Source organism: Arvicanthis niloticus, chromosome 25 (assembly GCF_011762505.2).
Source record: "Arvicanthis niloticus isolate mArvNil1 chromosome 25, mArvNil1.pat.X, whole genome shotgun sequence".
Taxonomy (NCBI): Eukaryota; Metazoa; Chordata; class Mammalia; order Rodentia; family Muridae; genus Arvicanthis; species Arvicanthis niloticus.
The window spans coordinates 39,330,108-39,354,202 of NC_133433.1; positions in this window are offsets into that span (position 1 = coordinate 39,330,108).

The window sequence follows — 24,095 nt, forward strand, 5'->3', positions numbered from 1 at the left end:
GCTTTACAAAAAAAGAAGTTACTTTCTTTTTATTATTATTATTATTAATCATTCCATTGTTTACAACTCAAATAATATCCTACTTCCCGGTTACCCCCTCCACGAACCCCCCCCCCATCCCATGATATTCCACTTCCCAGTTACCCCTCCACCACCATCCCATCCCACATCTGCCCCACCCCCCACCCACACTCTCCTGCCCCACTGCTTCAGCATCCCCCTACTCTGGGGCCTCAACCTCTCTGGACCAAGGGCCTCCCCTCTCATTGCTGTCAGACAAGGCCATCTTCTGCTACATATGTATCTGGAACCACAGACCCCTTTAGGTACACTCCTTGGTTGGTGGTCTAGTCTCTGGGAGAACTGGGTGGTCAGGTCGTCCTATGTTGTTCTTCCAATGAAGTTGCAATCCTTCTTTGCTCCTCCAGTCCTTCTGCCAACTCCCTCACCAGGTTTCCTGAGTTCAGCCTGATAGTTGGCTCCAAGCATCTGCTTCTGCATTGTTCAGTTGCTGGCCTCCCCAGGAACTGCCACACTTGGTTCTTGTCTGCAAGTTCCTCTTGACCACAGCAACAGTGTTGGGTTTGGTGTCTGTAGACATGATGTATCTCCAGGTGGGGTTGTTCCCTGGCTGGCCCTTCCTTCAGTTTCTGTTCCTTTTTTTTTTTTTTTTTTTTTTTTTTTTTCCCTGTTCTTCCTTTGGACAGCAACATTTCTGGGGAAAAAAAATCTGAGATGAGTAGGTGGCTCCATCCCTCAACTAGAGGCCGTGCCAATCTACTGGAGGTGGTCTCCAAAGGTTCTGTCTCCCCCTTCTCTGTGCATTGTGGCTAAAGTCAATCCCATTGGGTCCTGGGGGCCTCACATTTCTCTGGGATCTGGGACTCTCTAGTGGCTATCTCCAGTTCCTCATCCCCCTGCTACCTATTTTTATTTGATTTCCTGACCCTCTGTACCTCTCACACATCTCCTTCAGATTCTGATGCTGCCACCCTTGTTTCCTCTCTTCCTCCTTTCCCCCTCCCTTGTCTCCCTCTTCTTCCATCTCCCACAACCATCCTGTTTCCCACTCAATGCAGAACTGAACCACCAACATCCTAGTCTTCCTTCCTTTTATATTCCACATGGTTTGTAGGTTGTATCATATGCATTGTGAGTTTTTGGGTTAATACCTACTTATTAGTAAGTACATACCATGTGTGTTCTTTTGTGACTGGGTTACCTCACTCAGGATGATAGTTCCTAGTTCTATCCATTTGCCTGTAAATTTCATGAATTCATTGTTTTAATAGCTGAGTAATACTCCATTGTGTAAATGTACCACATTTTCTGTATCCATTCTTCTGTTGAGGGACATCTATGTTGTTTCTAGCTTCTAGCTATTATAAATAAGGCTACTTTGAACCTAGTGAATGAAGCATGTGACTTTCTAACCTCTACTGACCCAGAATAGCACCCAAATTTTACACAGATGTCACTAGCCTATAGTCACATGCTGTCTCTAAAATTTATGGAATATTTTCCTTGCTTAAGGTTTCTTTTAATCTGCTGTTTTCAGCAAATAATTACTACAACTAGTGGGTATACAGAAATATTATTCTGGTCAGGCACATGAAAGAATATATAACTTAAGGTTAAAGCTACACATTTAGCTTAGGTAATGTAACAGTTGATTACATAAGAAGTATAAGTTATAATAAGGTTTATTACATTTACAAACATGTTAAACTTAAACAATAGGATATCAGGTTGAGGATAGAGTTTTAAATGGTCTCAAGGTACATTTCTAACTAGATGGCAAGATTTAAAAAAAAGTTCCATTTCTGCAAAATGCAAGAATTTTCAGAAAAAAAATTATTCACCACACTTACTATTTAAGTATCAATATCCTTGCATCAAAAAAAAAAATATAGAAACTATTTTCTCCAGCCAGTCCCACTGAATCTTATTGGAGACACATACAAAATGTGAAAATATCTCCTGCCAAATTCAACGCAGCACCTGGAATGCCTGTAAATCATGAGAATTGCAGCCATTTCTAAACAACAGTGGGAAGTAGAAGTCTTAGTGCAGAAAACTCACTGGAATGGTTCACAAAAAACAAAACACATAAGAAAAAGAGTGGAGAAACTGGCAGAAACCAGACCTGGCCCTCTGGGGTTCATGCAAATAGAGGTTACTAGATTACCTTGTAAAATAAGCCCAGAGCAACTTGGCCATAAGTATCCATCCCTGGCTGGACTCACTGTGTTCAAGTTCAGCACCAAGTTTAATTAAGATCATCCAGGAAGCACATGCTGGGACCCCTGGCATTTCATTTGTATTATCTTGGTACAATCACTTAAAGTCAAAGCTTCTTGTTGCTGGTTATGATGAACTGGCCTAATTTTTTGCATGGAAAAAAAACAGTGTGGATGCCTTTTAAATACGTCTTTTAGCAAGTTCAGGAATAGAAATCCACAAACAAACATTCTAGAACATAAAGTGCAGTCTTTAAATCTAAGATTCCTTATGGGTTTACCAGGGAACATCAGTGAGTACTTGGTACTTGTTTGTCTTAGCACAGCCCCAGGACAGCTTAATCAACACTAGGGATGTCATATTCAGGCCAAAGAAGCAAACACAATCAGAGGAAAGAATAGGAAAAAAACTTTCAAACCACCAGTTGGGCTTGTAAAGTTAAGCTGTAAAGCGAATTTTTAAGAGTGCTCATCCAAAGATTATGCCAGGAGAGTGTATTGTTAGTGGAAAAAAAAACCCACCCTACTGCAAATCTTGTGACTTAAAATACTTTAGAGATGTATCCAATCAGTGGCCAGGTTGGGAGAAAAGAGAGGTTGGCACAGTGCAAGCAAACAAGCATGAAGTAGCATGAAGAGGTGATGTCAGGGTGAGGAGGTGATGTCAGATGGATCCAGAGCACTAAGTGAAGCCGTGTGAGCCAAGTCCAAGAACTTAAGCCAGGAGGACACTTGCTCGTGGTCATTATCGAAGGCTGAGTTCCTCAGATGTCCAAAACCTCACGAAGTTCACTCAGCCCTGTTCAGTTTAACATGGGGTAAAGTTAAATGAAGTTGTGTAGGAAGAACAGGGGACACGAGTAAGGCTAAAATCAGCATGGCGTCTGGTGAAAAATGATGCTGATTCTGAGCACGTCTCCTTTTCTAATAGGGTACCAGCCAAGCTCGGGGCAAGGGGATATAACCGCTTTGTTTTATGGCAACCAGAACCAGGCAGGCTCAGAAGAACCTAGGACACTAGGAATCCTGGCATGCAATGGGGAGGCAAGACACTCACAGGCCTCAACATCCAAGCTGGCCAAAGATTTCAAAGACTACCTCTTTGTTGATAACTCCAAGGATTATGTCTGTAGCCCTGACTACCTTTCTATCATGCCTGGATGCCAATTTGGTATTTCCCCTGGGATGTCTCATCTTCATTGTTAACCATGACACAACTGAAAAAGAACACTTGGTTTTCACCCCCTGTCCAACCTGCTTCTCTCCTCCATGTTCCTGTTTCAGGAGAATGATCACCTTCCACCGCATATAGAGCTCAATGCCATCTTTCCTTCATCTCAGCGAACTGATGTTAAGAGATACCTCCAAATTAGCCCTGTTTTCTCTCTCCACTGTGGATACTCTGGTCCTTGACACCATTATCCCCCCAAAAAATTGTCAGGTGGGGTTTCTATTGCTATCAAGAAACATCATGACCAAAAGTTGAGTTTATTTGACGTACATTTCCATAACATAGTCCATTATTGAAGGAAGTCAGGACAGGAACTCAAAATAGGACAGGAACCTGGAGGCAGGGAGCCATGGAGAAGTGATGCTCTCATGGAACAACATGGTTTACTCATTATGGCTTGCTCATCCTGCTTTCTTATGGAATCCAGGACCACCAGCCCAGAGATGGCACCACAGACAATGATCCAGAGCACCTTCATCAATCACTAATTAAGTAAATGCCCTACAGCCAGATGTTACAGAGGCATTTTCTCAATTGAGTTTTCTTCCTTTCAGATAACTCTAGCTTGTGTTAAATTAACACGAAATTGGCCAGCACAGTGAGTACTGCTGTAGCTTCCTGTCTGTCCACTCAGTTCTATTTCTGCCCCTAAGCCCATGTTAGCAGAGAAAAACAAACCAGTCTTCCCTACCACACCCCACATAGACCTTCTCCCAGAGACTAGAATTCTACAGTCCGAGAGACACTGGTGACTTCTAGGCTCCATCTGACCTCCTGACATCCCACCTCTTTCCACACTGAGCTCCACAATGTGGTCTGTCCCACTTTCTTCCTTCTCTCCTTAGACCGGTACTCACATCAGCAGCAACCACTGCTGGATCCTATGGGGCTGCGCACTGGCCAACTGAGCAAAATGCTCCAGTGTGATCAGCAATATTAGAATCTCAGCAGTTCCTGCAGGCAACAGTTACTCAGGTGCCCACAGATGGCTGCCATCCTCTAGAGGCCTGGCCATGCACAATCTTCAGACCACACCTCTGACACTCACTGACCCACATTGGTTTTTCCGTTCCATAGTTACTCAGAAGTATTTTAGCCGCCCTGCCCCCACGTTTTACTGTCAATTCCTCCTGCTGTTCTCTTACTTTGAATATAGTTTATAAAACTTGAGGCTCTGTAACATGGCTTATTGGTGTCCACCCACCTACCAGAATTCTGTCAGGAGGAATCAGATGTAAATAATCAAAGAAGTTGGTTCTAAGCTGGAATTCTTACAAAAATTTGATTCAGTGAGTCAGTGAGACCTCAAAGAGCTAGCCTAAGCTAACTATGACAGTTCTCCAACTGAGGTGTGTCAGAATCAACATTACACAGTAGGCACTGATGCTGCTAATTTGAGAACCCTAAACCTTAAGAGAAATTTGAGAAGAGGGCAGTATGCATGTGAGGACCTCAAACTTCGGGGTAGGAATGAAACGGGTCAGTCTAAATGAAATATCTGTGTGGGGTTTTTGTTTTTTACTAATAATTTCAGGTTGAAACTTAACATGTTCCTTTGTCCCAAGTACGGTTGGCATTTCTGACCACCACATAATAGTTTGGATATCAGGACTCCAGACTCATTTACTCCAAGAGATGATGAGGAACACTGTCAAGCTATATAGTCTCCAGAGCTATAGCAACTTATCTGACTCTTACTGTGTTTAAAAACTAACAGCCTTCACTTTCTCTGTGACCAGCTGTAACTAACTAGGGAAACAACAATAATACAGTTTGGCCTGGAATTAGAATTCCCAGGAATCTGGAGATCATGAAGCAGCCTTGGCACACAGTGGGGACAAAGCATACATGGAAGCCTACCATTTTGCACAGCAGCCATTTGATCAGACTGACTGGTGGTTTGAAATATAAAGAATGGTTATTACACACAGTAAGAAAGAATTCTGTTGAAGAACTGAGAGCAGCTGTGCTCACAGAAATTTTTTTTCTAGCAGGTTAAAATGCAAAAAAAAGAAAAATAGAAAAACATAGAAACATAGAAACATACTCAGCCCCACACAAAGAAATCCCACTAAAACATAAAGTCAGAAGCCATAATATGTAATCAAAATGCCTGTAAAGGTTTAAAATAGAAAAGCCCAGAGTAAGCTTTATGAGACAACCTTACAAAGATACCACTGAGTTCATTTTGTGTTGACCATCTAGTGGTGGGCATGGAATCTTCCATGGTGTGGTTTGCATACCCAATGAGACTCTGTTGAAGAATACTAATTTTTCCTTTGCAAGCAATTGTCAATCGGAGATAGCTTCTGGGATATGAATAGAGGCTTGTAACTACTTCTCAACTCAGTGCCAGGACCCCATCTGGCTTTTGTACTTAGAGGAGAGGTTTGATGGAGACATCCCATATAGGACTGGGTTCCTAGTCCTAAATTGTTCCTAGTTCCAAGGTTTATCCCTCTTTGCACATTGTCTCTCTGTGGGTCTCTGTACTGATTCCCATCTACTGCAGGAGGAAGTTTCTCTGATGATGGCTGAACAAGGCACTTATCTGTAAGTATAAAAGAATGCCATTAGCAGTCATTGCTACATTCCTTTAGCAGAACAATAGTATTTAGTTTTCCCTAGATTGGTGATCTATCTAGTCTCAGGTTTTAGGCCACCAAGGTAGTGTCAGGCATGGGTTCTATCTCATGCAGTGGGCCTTAAATTCAATAGATAGTGGTTGCTTACTCCCACAACTTTTGTGCCACTATTACATCATCGTATCCTACTAGCAGGTCAGCAGCTACAAAAGGCTTTGTAGCTGGGTTAATGTTTACATTACAGCAGTGTGCATTGTACTATCCATCACCATGAACACCAGTCCATGGGGATGAAGCCTCTAGGTAGGCACCAGCTCAACTTCTCCATGTTCAATAAGGTGTGTGCATGTTGTCTTTAAGCAATAGGACATTACCATCAATCAGTGTGTGGAGATAAACCAATAGCCTTGGCAATAGCCTGGGCCTTGAGAGTAGTAGTGGCTAGATTTATTTTTTTTTTAGGTTTGTTTAATGCTGAATGCAGTCAGGGTTACATGTTAATTTGATATAACAAAGAAAAATGCTCAACTCTTCAATATTGGTTTTGTCTCTTCCAGAAAATGTCATTTTGAAAATAGTAGCATCTGTTGGAATCCATGGGAGACTGCAGATATGCAAACACATCTCATCTCAAAGTGTGCACTTTGTTTACCTAAGATCATAGCCCACAGCAGAACTCCCTGAAGCAGGAGCAGGAAGGGGAGCCTCGTGCTGCATGCACATAATCTCATTAGTTTTTAGTAGAGTGTAGAAATATGTTTAGAGGAGGATTAAAATCATACCATAAATGTCATTCAAACTCAACAGATTCATAAACTACACAAAAATTCAGAAGGAAAAATTACAGAGCAGGGCATGCTTAAGAAAAATAGCTTATACCCTTAAACCTCACAAATTTCTTTGTTGTATTAAATTTTTCAGCCATGAATATGCTTAGTGTGTGTGTGTATGTGTGTGTGTGTCTGTGTGTGTGTGTGTCTGTGTGTCTGTGTCTGTGTGTACATAGTTTATTATGGGGTGTGGCATGTGCCAGAATATACATATAGAAGTCAGAGATTAACGTAAAAGTCTCTTCTCTCCTTACACATTGTGAGGTCCAGTATCAAACTCGGGTCCTCAGACCTAGCTGCAAGCACCTTTACCCACTGGACAATCTCACAACCCAGTTTTTAATATTTTAAATTGGTTTCAGGAAATTCTCATGTCCTTTCTGATTTTAGTATCATAGTTAGAAGTCCTGTACATTAAATCAGTTTGTTTATGGCATAAGAATGACTGGTTAGTCTGCTTCCAGGGCTATTGTAGATAGTGAAATAATAGGGGTCAAGCAGCAAATGCCAAGAGCAATATTTAATGATAGTATTGAGATTAGACATTCATAGAATAATCTATACATTATTTTGCTTTGGGGTTTTGGGTTTGCAATGTATTTACATAATCCTCACCTTTTTCCTGGATGCTCCTCCTGCTCTGCCTACTACCTCTCATGTCCAGACTCTTTCTTTCATTATTATTGGCACATATGTAAATGAATAGATACAAATGAAAATTTGGTGTTGCTCATATGCATGTGCTTCTAGTACTGACCACTTGGTTTTGGATAAACAATTAGGGGATTCATCTCTGGGGGAAACTGATTCTACCTTTCTCATAAGCCATTAGTTACCTGTATCCCTTCAAATAGGCATGGGTCCTTGTGAGATTTCCCCCATCCATGTTGGCATGTGCAGGTGTTGTTTAGGCAACCATGTTATTGAGATTCCATGCATATAACCTCTCTGTCACAACTAGAAGATTCAATCTCACAACATATGTACTCGTCCTTGACTCTTTTCAACCCCTTCTTCAGTGTTCTTTGAGCCTTAGGGACAAAGCATGGTACTGTCAGTTGCCTTCTGCATTTTGACCAGTTGTAACTTTTTTTTATTAATAGTCTCTGACTGCTACAAAAGAAGTTTCTTTGCTGCTGGGTAATGACTTCTTTGATGTAGGTATGAGCATAAGCATTACATATGAAGTTAGAGGTTATAGTGGTTTGGAAATTTGCAGTAGTTATTTTTTTCCCCTAGATTCCAGGACCTCATCAACCATACCACAACCACAACCAACTTGGCTAAGATACGGTGCCAGTCATGATTTCCTATGTACTGAGTGGGTCTTAATTTTAAGTAGACAGACACTGAGTACTGCCAAGCTATAAGTACTACTATTTCACTTTAGGAATAACTTTCCACGCTGGTTGTTGTATGGTTCACAGCCTAAGATAATTGATTGCTTCTTTCTTAGCAGTTTGGGGAGGAGGGTTCTAGGTCAGATCTAGATCAATTACTCCAAATCCTGTGTCCAAAATGTGCAGTGACTTCGTCAATAGTGACTTCCCTTCAACTTCTTGGAGTCTACCAAGGGCAACAGCAGTAGCCTACATTATCTATATGAATCTAATTTTATTTTTCTGCATGTGGATATCCAGTTTTTTTCAGCACCATTTGTTGAATACTTAGTCTGTCAAAACACAGTGCAAGAATGGAGAATTCTTAGTGCTTACGAGAAAACAAGATAAGAGTCTTGTGACTTCCGTTGCTTCAAAACAGGAAATTGTTCTTGGACTGTGTTTTTCATGCCCTCCCACATGTACCAGATAGAAGTAGGTTACTTCACCTGTTGTTATTTATGTGCTTCCATGGAAAAAACACATTTTTGCCACATGATTGTATTGAATGCCTTACTCAGATGACTTACCCCTCAAAGTCTGAATTGTTTAAAGCTCTGAATAAAGTTGGCTATTGCATGAGACCTTAGTCTGCTTCATATTTAGGCCCCACTTTCTTGTGTGTAATTTAAAAAGGCACACTTGTTCCTTGCCTGTTCCCGACATCCACAGTCTCACCCAGCTCTCATGGCTAGCTTTAGCAAACCTCTAATGACTACCCCAAGGCTATGCCCTTTCTCCTGCTCACCTGAGTCGCCACGGATGGAAAGCACCAGACAGTCTTAATATTTTAAAACCAGCCAGATAACTGCTGGGCAAAGAATATCCTGCCGCATCCTCCTTAGCCTCCACAGCCTGCAGAGGCTACAAACTATCAGTCGCTGAGCCCTACGAGTCTCTCTTCCTCCCTGCTTCACAGCCTGGTCAGAATCCCTCTCTGTCTTTCCTCCTCTTCCTTTTAGGACCCATCTTATCCCAGCAATTCGTTTCTGCTGTTTATATTGACCAGGTAAAGTGGGGAGGATTTCAGGTTCACATGAAATCACCTGAGTACATGATTCACTACTCCTCAGGGCATCCCCTCTTGGGGAAGCAGAATTAACATCAAAATACAAACAGCACCAGGACAATCCACAACACCACTCTCCCAGGTTCATGCTTCCAATTAGAGCAATGAATAGCAGTCTTTCTTTAAGTATCTGGATCTGTTTTTGGCCTGTTTGTCAAATATTAGATGATACTGGCACTTATATTTGGGTATTCAATTATGTTTCATTATCTATAGGTCTAATTTGGACCTGTATCTCTCTGATATAGTTTAATGGCTGGTATAGTAGTCTCTCCAGAGTTGTTCTTTTTGTTCAGGATATCATTGGCTATCTTGGGTCTGTTGTAGTTTCATATCATTTTGGAGATTTTTTTTTCTTTTTTCTGAAAAGTGTTGCAGGAGGATTGGTTGAAATTCCGTTGAATCTGTAACTGATTTTGTCAGTTACAGTCATTTTCACAATATTAATTTTACCAATGCAAAAGCATAGAAGTTCTTCCTATTTTCTAGTATCTTGTTCAATCTCTTCAGAGATTTCAATTCTTCATTGTAGAGGTCTTTCACCTCTTTGATTATGACTATTTATTTATTTGCAAGAAACAATGTCTTTATTTATTTTGAATCCTAAGAAAATGTGTTAAACATTCTGCCAGCATCAATTACATCATACTTTTTAAATTCCCAACATAATATTTTAATTCATAATTTAGGAATTTCACACAATGCACCCTGATTACATTCATATCCCATTTACCCTCCCACCCTTGTGCCTTCCCCCAAAAAAGATAAAAAATATTCCAAATCCAATCTGTGTTGCTCATATACACATTGGAGCATGGTCAAGGTCCCAGTGGCTAGCCCCTTAAACATGTTTGAGTCCTTCCTCACCCACTGCCAAAAGCCATCAACTGTGAAGAGCTGTAGTTGACGACCTATCTCACAATTTTTAAGGACTCTTTTCAATGGCTTCTGCTCTACACTGTTTCTTTTCTTTTTGAGGGTTGGGTGTTGTCATGGAATTCTTCAATGTTTCTCATTCTCAACCACAAGTTAGTTATATTTATAATAAAATATTTTTATTGTCTTTGAGGCTTTTGTGAATGAAAGCTGTGTCCATGATCTCTTTCTCAGTGTGCTTGTTGTTGGTGTTTTAAAAGATTACTTATTTTAAGTTGCTTTTATATCCTGCCACTTTGCTGAAATTGTTTACCATTTCTAGAAGTTTCCTGGTGGAATTTCTGGGTATCATCTATAAATAAGGATCATTAGAAATCTTCTTTCTCTATTTGTAATTCTTCTATTTCTTTCTCTTATCTTACTGCTTGGGCTAGTTCTTTGAGCACAATATTGAAAATGAGTGATGACAGTAAACAGTACTATCTCATTCCTGATTTTAATAGGATTGCTTCAGTTTTCTCTATTTAGGATAATGCTGACTGTAAGTTTTTCATATATAGCTGTTATTATATTAAGTCAGGTTTATTCCTTCCAATCCTGCTATCAAGTATATTTACCATGAAGTCTTGCTGGATTTTTCTTAAAAAGTATTTTCTGCATTTATTTAGACATCATGTGTTTCTATCTTCAACTCCATTAATATGATTTATTAACTTGTACATGTTGAACCATCCCTGTATCTTCCTAATTAAGTTAATCATGATATATTGAACTCTTTTATATATACATGTATTCAGCTTATGAGGATTTCATTGGTGTTGTTTTCGTCGTTTGAGAATGTATTCTTTTTTTATTGGATATTTTATTTGCATTTCAGATGTAATCCCTTTTCCACATTCCCCCTCCCCACCCAGGAACCCCCTATCCCATACCTCTTCCTCCTGCTTCTATAAGGTTATGCCACCACCCACCCTCCCACTCACACTTCCCCACCCACAATTTCTCCCACACTGGGGCATTCAGCCTTCACTGGATCAAGGACATCCTCACCCATCTATGCCTGACAATGTCATCCTCCCCAACTTATACAACTGAGGCCATGGGTCCCTCCCTATGTGCTCCTAAGCTGGTGGTTTAGACCCTGGGAGATCTTGTTGGTTGGTATTGTTGCTCTCCCCATGGGGCCACAAACCCTTTGGGTTCCTTCAGTCTTCTCTCTCACTCCTACAGTGGGAACCCCTTGATCAGTTCAATGGTTAGCTGTGAGCATCCATCTCTAAATATGTCAGACTCTGGCAGACCTCTGAGGAGACAGCTATATCAGGTTCCTGTCAACATGCACTTTCTGACATCCACATCAGCGACTGTCTTTGGTTACTGCACATGGGATGGATACCCAGGTGGAACAGTCTCCAGACAAACCCTCCTTCAGGTTCTGTCCCACACATTGTCTCTATATTTGCTCCCTTGAGTATTTTGTTACTCCTTCTAAGAAGGACCAAAGCACCCACACTTTGGTCTTCCTTCTTCATGAGCTTCATGTACCTATGAGTTGTATCTTGGATATTGTGAGCTTTTGGGCAAATATTCAATTATCAGTGAGTGCATACCATGTGTGTTTTTTTGTGATTAGGTTACCTCACTCGGGATGATATTTTCTACTTCCATTCATTTACCTAAGAATTACTTGAGTTCATCGTTTTTATTAGCTGAGTAACATTCCATTGTGTAAATGTACCACATTTTCTGTATCCATTCCTCTGTTGAAGGACATCTGGGTTCTTTCCAGCTTCTGGCTATTATAAATAAGGCTGCTATGAACATAGCAGAGCCTGTGTCTTTGTTATATGTTGGAGCATCTTCTGGGTATATGCCCAGGAGAGGTATAGCTGGGGCCTCAGATAATGCTATGTCCAATTTTCTGAGGAACCACCAAACTGATTTCCAGAGTGGTTGTACCAGCTTGCAATCCCACCAACAATGGAAGAATGTTCCTCTTTCTCCACATCCTCTCCAGCATCTGCTATCACCTGAATTTTTGATCCTGGCCATTCTGACTGGTGTAATGTGGAATCTCAGGGTTGTTGTGATTTGCATTACCCTCATGAATAAGGATATTGAACATTTCTTTAAGTGTTTCTCTGTCATTCCAGTTTCCTCAGTTGAGAATTCTTTATTTATCTCTGTACCCCATTTTAATAGGGTTATTTGGTTGTCTGGAGTCTAATTTCTTGAGTTCTTTATATATATTGGATATTTAGCCCTGTATCAGATATAGGCAATCTGTTGGTTACCATTTTGTCCTATTGACAGTGTTCTTTGCCTTACAGAAGCTTTACAGTTTCCTCAGGTCCCATTTGTCAGTTCTTGATCTTAGAGCATAAGCTATTGGTGTTTTGTTCAGGAACTTTTCCCCTGTGCCTAGGTATTCGGGGGTCTTCCCCACCTTCTCTTCTAGTTTCTGTGTATTTAGTTTTATGTGAAGGTCCTTTATCCACTTGGACTTGAGCTTTGTACAAGGAAATAAGAATGGATCAATTTGCATTCTTCTACAGTTGAACCAGAACCATTTGTTGAAAATGCTGTCCTTTTTCCACTGGACAGTTTCAGCTCCTTTGTCAAAGATCAAGTGACCTTAGGTCTGTGGGTTCATTTCTGGATCTTCAATTCTATTCCATTGATCTTCCTGCTGGTCTCTGTACCAATACGATGCAGTTTTTATGACTATTGCTCTGTAGTACAGCTTGAGGTCAGGGATGGTGATTCCCTCAAAAGTTTTTTGTTGTTGAGAATGGTTCTTCCTATCCTGGATTTTTTGTTACTCCAAATGAAGTTGCAAATTGCTCTTTTTATCTCTATAAAGAATTGAATTGGAATTTTGATGGGGGTTGAATTGATGCAACTTTGGTACCTGGTATCTGTCTAGAAAAATGTCCATTTCATCCACATTTTCCAGTTTTGTTGAGTATAGGCTTTTGTAATAGGATCTGATGATTTTTTTAATTTCCTCAGTTTCTCCCTTTTCAGTTCTGATTTTATTAACTTGGATCCTGTCTCTGTACCCTCTGGTTAGTCTGGCTAAGGGTTTATCTAGCTTGTTGATTTTCTCAAAGAACCAGCTCCTGGTTTTGTTGATATTTTGTATAGTTTTTTTGTTTGTTTGTTTGTTTGTTTGTTTCTACTTGGTTTGATTTCAGCCCTGAGTTTGATTATTTCCTGCTGTCTACTCCTCTTGGGTGTATTTGTACCTTTTTGTTCTAGAGCTTCAGGTGTGCTGTCAAGTTGTTAGTGTATGCTCTCTCCAGTTTCTTTTTGTAGGCACTTAAAGTTATGAATTTTCTTCTTAGCACTGCTTTCATGGAGTCCCACAAATTTTGGTATGATGTGCCCTCATTTTCATTAAATTCTAAAAGTCTTTAATTTCTTTATTTTTTCCTTGACCAAGTCATCATTGAATAGAGCGTTGTTCAGTTTCCAAGTGTATATGGGCTTTCCATTGTTTGTGTCATTATTGAAGACCAGCCTTAGTCTATGGTTATCTGATAGGATACAAGGGATTATTTCAATCTTGTTGTATCTGTTGAGTCCTGTTTTATGACCAATTATATGGTCTATTTTGGAGAAGGTTCTATGAGGTGCTGAGAAAAAGGTATATTATTTTGTTTTAGGATGAAATGTTCTATAGATATCTGTTAAATCCATTTGGTTCATAACTTCTGTTAATTTCATTGTGTCTCTGTTTAGTTTCTGTTTCCATGATCTGTCCATTGCTGAAAGTGGGGTGTTGAAATCCCTCACTCTTTTTGTGTGAGGTGCAACGTGGGCTTTGAGCTTTAGTAATATTTCTTTTGTTAGTGTGGGTGCCCTTTCATTTGGAGCATAGATGTTCAGAATTGAGAGTTCATCTTGGTAGATTTTTCCTTGATAAGTATGAAGTGTCCTTTGTTATCTTTTTTGATTACTTTTGGTTGAAAGTCAATTTTATTTGATATTAGAATAGCTACTCCAGCTTGTTTCTTGGGACCACTTGCTTGGAAAATTGTTTTTTTATAATTTTACTCTGAGGTAGTATCTGTCTTTATCACTGAGGTGTGTTTCCTGTATGCAGTAAAAATTCTAGGTTCTGTTTATGAATCCAGTCTGATAGTCTACGTCTTTTTATTAGGAAATTCAGTCCATTGATGTTAAGAAATATTAAGGAAAAATGATTGTTGCTTCCTGTTATTTTTGTTATTAGAAGTGGAATTATGTTTGTGTAGCTATTTTCTTTTGGGGTTGTTGGAAGATTACTTCCTTGCTTTTTCTAGGTTGTAGTTTCCCTCCTTGTGTTGGAGTTCTTTTATCAATTATCCTTTGAAGTGCTGGATTTGTGGGAAGATATTGTATAAATTAGTTTTTATCATGGAGTATCTTGTTTTCTCCATCTATGGTAATTGAGAGTTTTGCTGGGTATAATAGTCTGAGCTGGCTACTGTGTTCATTTAGGGTGTGTATGATATCAGTCCAGGATCTTCTGGCTTTTATAGTCTCTGGTGAGAAGTCTGGTATAATTCTTATAGGTTTGTCTTTATATGTTACAGACATAACAACTAACACTGAGGAAGTACAAAGAATCAGTAAGTCTTACATCAAAAGCCTGTACTCCACAAAGTTGGAAAATCTTAAGGGAGTTGTCTATTTTCCAGACAGATACCACTTACCAGAAAGTTAAATCAAGATCAGGTAAACTATTTAAACAGCTCTAAAACAACTATGAAATAAAAGCAATAACTAAAAGCCTCCCAACCAAAAGAAGCCCAGGGCTAAATGGTTTTAGTGCAGAATTCTACCAGACTTTCAAAGAAGAGCTAATACCAAAAGTCCTCAAACTATTCTACAAAATAGAAAAAGAAAGAACACTACCTAATTTATTCAATGAGGCCACAGTCACCCTAATACCTAAACCACACAAAGATTCAACAAAGAATGAGAATATCAGAACAATTATGCTCATCCACACAAAGATGTTCAATAAAATTCTGGTAAACCAAGTCCAACAATACATCAAAAACATCATTCACCATGACCAAGTTAATCATGATCAAGATGATGATAAACCATCCCAGGGATGCAGGGATGGTTCAACATATGAAAATCTATTAGTGTTATCTACCAAATAAACTGAAAGAAAATAAACTACATGATCTAATGTGAAAAAATCAGTGATCCAATGTGAATTACATTAGAGACTGAAAAGGCCTTCGAGGGGGTGGAAGGAACCTAACACTCTATTATGGTAAAATCTTGGAGATATCAGGGATTCAAGGCACATACCTAAACATAATCAAAGGAGTATACATCAAGCCAATAACTAACATCAAATTAAATGGAGAGAAACTTTGACTCAACCCCACTAAAATCAGGGACAAGACAAGCTGCCCACTCTTCCCTGTCTATATAATACAGTTCTTGAAGTTCTAGTTAGAGCAATAAGCAAATAAAAGGAGATCAAGAAGATACAAATTGGAAAGGAAGAAGTCAAAATATTACTATTTGCAGATGATATGATAGTATACATAAGTAACCTCAAAATTCTACCAGAGAACTCCTACATCTGATAAACACCTTTAAGAAAGTGAACAAATAAAACCTTAACTCAGAGAAATCATTAGCCCCCCTTTCTACAAATGATAAGTGGGCTGAGAAAGAAACTAGAGGGAAAAAAACCATACTTTACAATAGCCACAAATAATATAAAATATATTAATGTAACTCTAACCAAGCAAGTAAAAGATTTGATAACAAGAGCTTCCAAGTCCCTGAATTGAAGAAGATACCAGAAGATGGCAAGATCTCCTATGTTCATGGAATGTAGGATCAACATAATTAAAATGGCCATTTTACCAAAAGCAATCTACATATTCAATACAATTCCCAGTAAAATTGAAGCATAATTTTAATAGACTTTGAAAGAGCAATTCTTAACTTTATATGGAAAAACAAATCAAACTAACAACAACAAAAAAAAAAGATAGCTAAAATAATTCTGAACAATTAAAGAACTTTGGGAAGAGTCACTATCCCTGACCTCAAGCTGTACTACAGACCAATACAGATAAAAACTACATGGTATTGGCACAGAAACAGATATGTTGATCAAGGAATTGAATTGAAGACTTGAAAATAAACCCACAGACCTATAGACACTTGATTTTGATGAAGAAGCCAAAACCATACACAAAAAAACCACAAAGCACCTTCAAAATATTGTGCTGGTCTAACAGGACGCCTACATGTAGAAAAATGAGAATAGATCCATATTTATCACCCTGCATAAAAATCAAGTCCAAGTGGATCAAGGACATCAATATAAAACCAGATACATTAAATCTAATAGAAGAGAAAGTGGGAAATAAACTTGAACTCACTGATGCAGAATACAGTTTCCTGATCAGAACACCAATGGCCCAGGCTCTAAGATCTGTAATTGATAAATGGAACGTCATGAACATGAAAAGCTTCTGTAAGGCAAAGGACACTACCAATAGGACAAAAAGGCAAACTAGAGATTTGGAAAAGATTTTCACTAATCCTACAACTGATAGGAGGCATATCCAAAATATATAAAGAATTCAAGAAGTTAGATTCCAACAAATCAAATAATCCAATTAAAAATGGGATACAGAGATAAAGAGAGAATTCTTAACAGGAAATCCAATACCACTGAAAATCACTTAAAGAAATGTTCAACACTCATACTCATCAGGGAAATGCAAATCAAAATGACCCTGAGATTCCACCTCACACCTATCAGAATGGCCAAAAACTCACGTGACAGGACATGCTGGTTAGGATGTGGAAAGGGAGAACAATTCTTTCAATGCTGGTCAGATTGTAAACGTGTATAACCATTCTGGAAATCAATATGGTGGTTTCTCAGAAATTTGGAAATAGTTCTACCTGATGAAATATACCCAAAAGATGTTCCACCATACCACACTGACACTTGTTCCACTATGTTCATAACAGCTTTATTTGTAATAGCCAGAAACTAGATGTCCCTCAACTGAAGAATGGATACAGAAAATGTGGTTCATTTACACAATAGAATACTACTCAGCCATTAAAACAAGGATATCATGAATTTTTCAAGCAAATGGATGGAACTAGCCAATGTAGCCAGCCGGCAGCGGCTAATCGGGTTCACCAGAAAGGAAGGCTGAGAATGAAAAGGGAATGGAGGGTGAGAGGAAAGCATGGGGCCAAGACAACATATTCTGATCAAAGCCCCAAAGTTTAATATTCTGCTTTCAAATATAAAGGAAAAGCTCCACCCCCACCACCAGAACTCTTTTTTACTTCAGCCGTGTGGGTGAGGGGATTGCATCCCTGGGGTATCTCAAGGCAAGCTCAGCAGGCAATCTATTCTTCTTAGCTCCGGTAGCAGACTGCAGGGTGCTATAGTTTGGTCTACCTTGGTAAACAACTCCTTCAGGCCTGCTCAATGCTGGGGGAAGGGCACAAGCAAATATCATCCTAAATCAGGTAACCCAGATCCAAAAGGACATGCATGGTATGTACTCACTAGTAAATGAATATTAACCATAAACTACAGGATACCTATGATACACCCCCCACAGACAGAAAGAAGATAAACAAGAAGGAAGACACATGCAAGAATTCTTGAATCTCACTTAGAAGGGGAAATAAAATATTCACAGGAGGCAGAGGGAGGGAGGGAACTGAATGTGAGTGGAGGGGCAAGGGGAATGAGGTGGTGAGGATCAGGTGTGAGGAGAGACAGGAGAGAGGACCAGAAGACCAGGAGAATGAATAAGAATTTTCAGCTGCAGGGGCTGAGGGTTGGGGGAAATCTCTAGGAAGTTCCAGAGACATGGGATGGGGAGCTTCCTAGGAGTCATTGTTGGTGACCAAGATGCTTAACAGTGGGAACATGGAACCTGAAGAGGCCACCTTCTGTAGTCAGGCAGGACCCCCCAATGGAGACATAAAGACACTAACCTACCCACAAAACTTTTGACCCCAAATTTGTCCTATCTAAAAAAAATGCAAGGAAAAAGATGGATCAGAGCCTGAAAGAATGACCAACCAATAACTGGACCTAACGAGACTCATCCCATGAGTAAGCACCAATCCCTGACACTATTTATAATACTCTGTTATGCTTTCAGACAGGAGCCTAGCATAACTGTCCTCTAAGAGGCTCTACCTAGCACCTGAATGAAACAGATGCAGAAACCCACAGCCAAACATTGGACAGGGGTCAGGGACTCTTATGGAAAAGTTAGAGGAAAAATTGTAGGCCCTGAAGGGGATAGGAACTCCACAGGAAGAGCAAGAGAGTCAACTAACAACCTGGCCCCCTGGGAGCTCTCAGAGACTGAGCCACACTTACCGAAGAGCACACATGCACTGGACTGAGGCACCAGCACATATGTAGATGTGCAGATCAGTCTTTATGGCTGCCTTGTCTGGCTAGAATGGAAGAGGATGAATGTGCCTAATCCAACACAGACATGATGTGCGGTGGGGAGGGGGGGGAAAGGAAGGGGGGAGGTAACACCCAGGGGAGGCCCACTCTCTAGGAGAAGGGGAAGAGGCCTGAGGGAGGGACCAGAAAGGGGCAGCATTTGGGATGTAAGTAAATAAATAAAACCAGAAGAGCACACATAAATGATTTAATCACATAATTCAAGAATTTGGAAAAATAAGAGTAAACAAAATCTAAATCTAATAAACAATAAAAACTAATTTTAAAAAAGCAGAAACTAATTAAACAGAAACATGGGAAACAATATATAGAGTCAATGAGTATAAAAACTGGTTCTTTAAGAAGATAAGGTGACAGACCCTTAGTCCAAGTAACCAAAGACAGTCAGCACAGAAATTCAGAGTATTATATCCCATTAGCTTAAGAAACCTAAAAGAAATGGACAAATTTCTAGATTGAGAAAACTACTAAAACTGAACCAAAAAGTCAAGAACTGAAGTAACCCACAAAGAATACTTTTAAAACACATATTAAGTTAGAATATCTAAAAGAAATGGAAAAATGTCCATATATTATTTTGTAAAGTATGCAAGAAAATATAACAATGAGGCTTTTTTGGTTCGTATATAGCACTTAAGTTGCACACTATTTGCTGACTTGGAACTGGAAACTTCCTGTGGCAAGGCAGACACATATTTTTATGTCCACAACCCCTAGCAGATTGCCAGGCATGTCATAAGTCCCCAGTATAATATCCAAAGAAAAGCACAAAGATGTTGTTCTTATGGAGTTCATATTCCTCACTGCAAAACACTTGGAATTGGCTGTGAAGATGTTTTGGTAGCTACCTTAGGATGCTGCAGGAATTTGGGTTTTATGGGGGGCGGGGCAGGAAGGGTGTTCCAGTATGCATTATCTGTGCACCACATGCATCCCTGGTGGCCACAGGAGCAGAGAGGGATATCAGTTCCCTAGATCTGGAGGTAGAGGTAGTAGTCAGCACCATATGGATGCTAAGAATTGAACTCAGATCTTTTTGAAGAGCAGCAAGTGCTGTTAACCATGGAGGCATCTCTCCAGCCTCTGTACTAATACTTAATGTTTAAAATATGTTGCTAAAATGTTTGTGTTCATGTCTGGTAAGCATGCAGGTAGAAAATGAGATGAGGCTTCATAAAGATATGATTCTGTTCTAGTTCAACACTAATCCAAGGGGCTTTAAGTGACAAGTATTGTATCCCAAAGTTTCTTTTGACTGTTAGGAGCGATCTCATTTATAAGTCAACCCATTAAATTGCTTCCTGACATTTTCATTAAACATAATTTTGCTTCTCTCTCTAAAGGCAGAATATATTTTAAAATTTAAAGAGAATTGTTAATCTACATTAACTTTGAACATGTGACACTGTGACATAATAATACAGATTATGTATAATATTTTTCTAACCATCTTCAGAAGAGATGGGATGCAGAAGCCTGCCCTTTTCAGTTCAGCCTTATTCACCGTTATTTATCAGAAATGTGGATTTAAATGCAAATTAAAACAGAAATTCCCAAGGCTAGCCTTCTCATTCTCTATTCAGACAAACAGCAAAAATGATTTTCTAGACTAAAGGCAAACTTTAGAGTCCTTTCTAATAAGCCAGACACTGTGATAACAACACCTAACCCTCTGAGGATCTCTGCCAGCAAAGCACTTAGAAATACACAAAGCTTCTGTGAATGTAAATTGCTGGGGAAATGTAACTCTTCTGAGCTGTTCCCCTGCTTTGGTTGCCAGTTTACTTGGTTGCTTTCTCATCGCTTTAAAGGGTCCCCCAAAGAGGTCTACCCTGTCCACCATCTAGAACGAGACACAATCTCACTCTGCTACATTCTGCACCTTGTTTGGGTCACTTTTCCATTATAGTTCATTGGTTGCCAGTTCTGGCAAGGTTTCTCTGGTGTTGGCAGTTCTTCCCAACTCCATCTTAGATCTGGAAAGGAGGCCTGGAAGCCTGCAGCTTACCATGGCTATTTGGTAGATGGTTTAATATATTTCTTGGAGCACTGGACTGGGACGCCTGAAACCCTGCAGCTTATGGAGAATTGCTACTTGGTTTAATATGTACTGAAGAAGCATGTACATACTACTCTACATTGGTAGAAAAACAGGAAACAAAACTCTTCTCTCACACAATTTGTAGTCTTATACAGAGGGCAGACAACAATGGAAACAGATAAGTAAACGTAGAATAGCCTCAGATCTGGAAGGAAAGTTGACACCATTTTAAACAGTGCAAGTTTCTACTTCACACTTTACATCTGTCTTGTTTTATAGTTTGTTCCGATACCTAATCTTCTCACATAGCCCTGTGTCTTAAATCACAGCAACTCTCTCTTTTTTGAGACATGTATTTTTAACACAGAAGCATTAGTTGGAGGACTGCTTACAGTTTCAAGCCTTTGATTATTCAATTCCCAGATAAAAGACACACATGACCTTTTTATTTATAATAACTGTTTATTAGCATTAATTGCTGGGCAGATATCTATCCTCTCTGCTATTAAAATATATTTCCTATGGATAACCCTGAGTTATTACTTACTATGTTTAACCTGAGCTGCTCTTAACTCCAATTAGCCAGCCCTCGTGGCCATATTTTCTTAACTCCTAACACATGGCAAATTTCTCCTTTATCCACTTTCTTCCCCCTCCTCACGGTTCTCCTCCAACCCAAATTCCAGGAATCCTAAACCCCTATGTCTCTTCTGTCAAGCTATTTGTAGTTAACATCTTTATTCACCAATCAGGGATAACTTGAGGGAAAGCAATATCACATAATATCACCTGGGTCTACATGATGTTTCTGGGAGCAACTAATATTTAGCAGAAGACCAAACCTCAATAATTCCCCTTCTTGTCTAAATAAAAAGGCTTTTTCTTTTATAATAGTAACAACATTTCCTAGGAACAATTATGAAATTATTATGAGAATTATTACATAAGAGTTACATTAAAAAATTCAGTCTTTATATTTGGCAACTTAGATAAGGTATTTTATCATGTATCCTATCTTAATGAGTTTATAGTTTTGTATCTAAATCACTTATTATCTTAACCTGTATTACCATTCTAAAAACATATTCTTAGACCTATAACATTGTAAATTCTAAACAATGTAAGCTTAATTGTGAGACTATAACTATCTTCAATCCCATCAGAGATCTGAGAGGAATAAATATTGTATAAATATGTGTACCGGAACACAGCTTCCAAAAATTAAAGAAATGACAGACACAGCTAACTACCTCAACTGTCCCCAACATTTTTTTAAAATAACATTGAATCATCTATCTTAAACCTTCTGGTCCAGAACATCTGACAGACCTTAAGTGAAGCAGGAATAATGAAGAACCAGCTTACCCTGTGTTGGCAGAGCTTAGCAATTGACTATCCTGCATTCATTTGTCCTTTTTTGGACATCATTCTGTCTACATATAAAGTTAAGTCATTGTCTTTGCCCAGTGATCACAGCTTGCCATAACTGAAGCAGCTCAGTATGAAGGTTAATGGTGCCCGTGATCTTCTTTGCAATGGAATGAGAGTACTGTCAGGAGCAAATCTGTCTCATAGCCAAGAGATCTTTTAATAATGAAATAACTTTAAATGCCATATGTTCAGGATCTCTGACACTTTTGAAGACCATTTATCTATTCATAGCATTCTGAACAACTAAATAATGCCTGACTCCTATTACCGATTATCTGTGTAATTCAGAATATATATTTGTGATAATCCAGACTACTATCTAACTTGACTATGGAGTTTGGTTGACAGACTATTAACTCACTTTATTTAATTATCCTAAACAGTTTGTAATAGCAGCTATTAAAAGGACTGGGACTATACCTTGTGTATCTAAATGAGTTGCATAGGCACAATGTCTATCTCAGAATTGAAACATATCATTTTGTTATATTATATCTAACAAAATTAATCTTAAATTTTATATCAACATACAAAATTTTATACTAATGTAACAAGATACAATTTCAATTCTTCATCAAAATGTAAAGATTACTACCAATGTAAGATTATATCTATAAAATGCTTTTGTTTAAGAGTAGATTCAGTAATTATCCCCACTTGTCTAATTTCTTATAATATTTCTATATATCCCCACTTTTTCTTCTCAACTGCCTTTTTCTTACCTAAAATGAAAGGCAGATAGAGAAGAGGAAAGAAAAGATAAAAATCCCTCGGTCTGTTTTTCATTTATTTTCCTCCCTGTCCAAGATCATAATTATTTGTAAATTATCCCCTAAAATGACAACATATCTATAACTCGAAAACAACCAAAACCATACACCCAAACTTAAGGAACTGGGAAGACAGTTTGGGGTTTTGTTTTGTTTTGTTTTGTTTCAATATTTTATTTACAATTCAGATGTTATCCCCTTTCTCCATTCCCTCACCCCACCCAAGGACCCCCTATCCCATCCTCCCTCCTCCTGCTTCAGTGAGGATGTGTCCCCACCTACTTCCCCACTTCTACCTCCCCACCCTCGAATTCCCCCACACAAGGCATCCAGCCTTCATGGGACCAAGGATCTCCTCTCCCACCTATGGAAGACAGTTTCTTATGATTGTTTCCTGCTGAGTCCAGGCAAAGAATTCCCTTTTCAGCGATCAAAAGGAAATAGATAAAAGAAGGTTTCATCAACAGAAAGCTAGCTGGCGTCATTTGTAGTGTTTAGCCAAAGTCTTAATGTAACTGTCTGAATGGCTAGATGAGCAAGCTAGCTGTTCTGAAATGTCCTGGAAGCAAGTCTTTAGAGGAAACAACTTCAATGCAATTGAGGTAGGATGAAGCAGAGAACTGGAACAGCAGGTTCCAGATTCTCAGTATGCCAGGGGGTGAATCCTGTCATGGCTGTCCTTTTGGTGTTTCTGTGAATATAAAGCTTTTAGAGGTAATACATGTTTTTATATTAACATAATGTATGGAATGTGCAATGTGCACAGATCAGTTATAGATAAAATTTTGTTCCTTTTTCTTTATAAATTAGTTTGATCATGTAATCAAACTGTAATATGAAGCTCCATTATGCCATATGAAAGGATGGCATGATGAATCTTGAGGACTCTGTAGCCAAGAAGATCCATTGACTATGCATAGCTGAAGTTCTGGCTAGAGACATTTATATGTCCCAGTCAGTTTCAGAGTTGTTTCAATATACATTATCAGTACATTTGGTCTTTTTACTTTTTACCTGTCTGCAGACAAGATCTTTCAGTAATCTTCCTCTATCAAATTTGATCCTTATTACTTTCCAAGAAATCAAACACCTTTTCTTCTTTCCTAACACAAATACAGAACCTCTCTCCCAAAATAGCTTGGTCCATGTGCT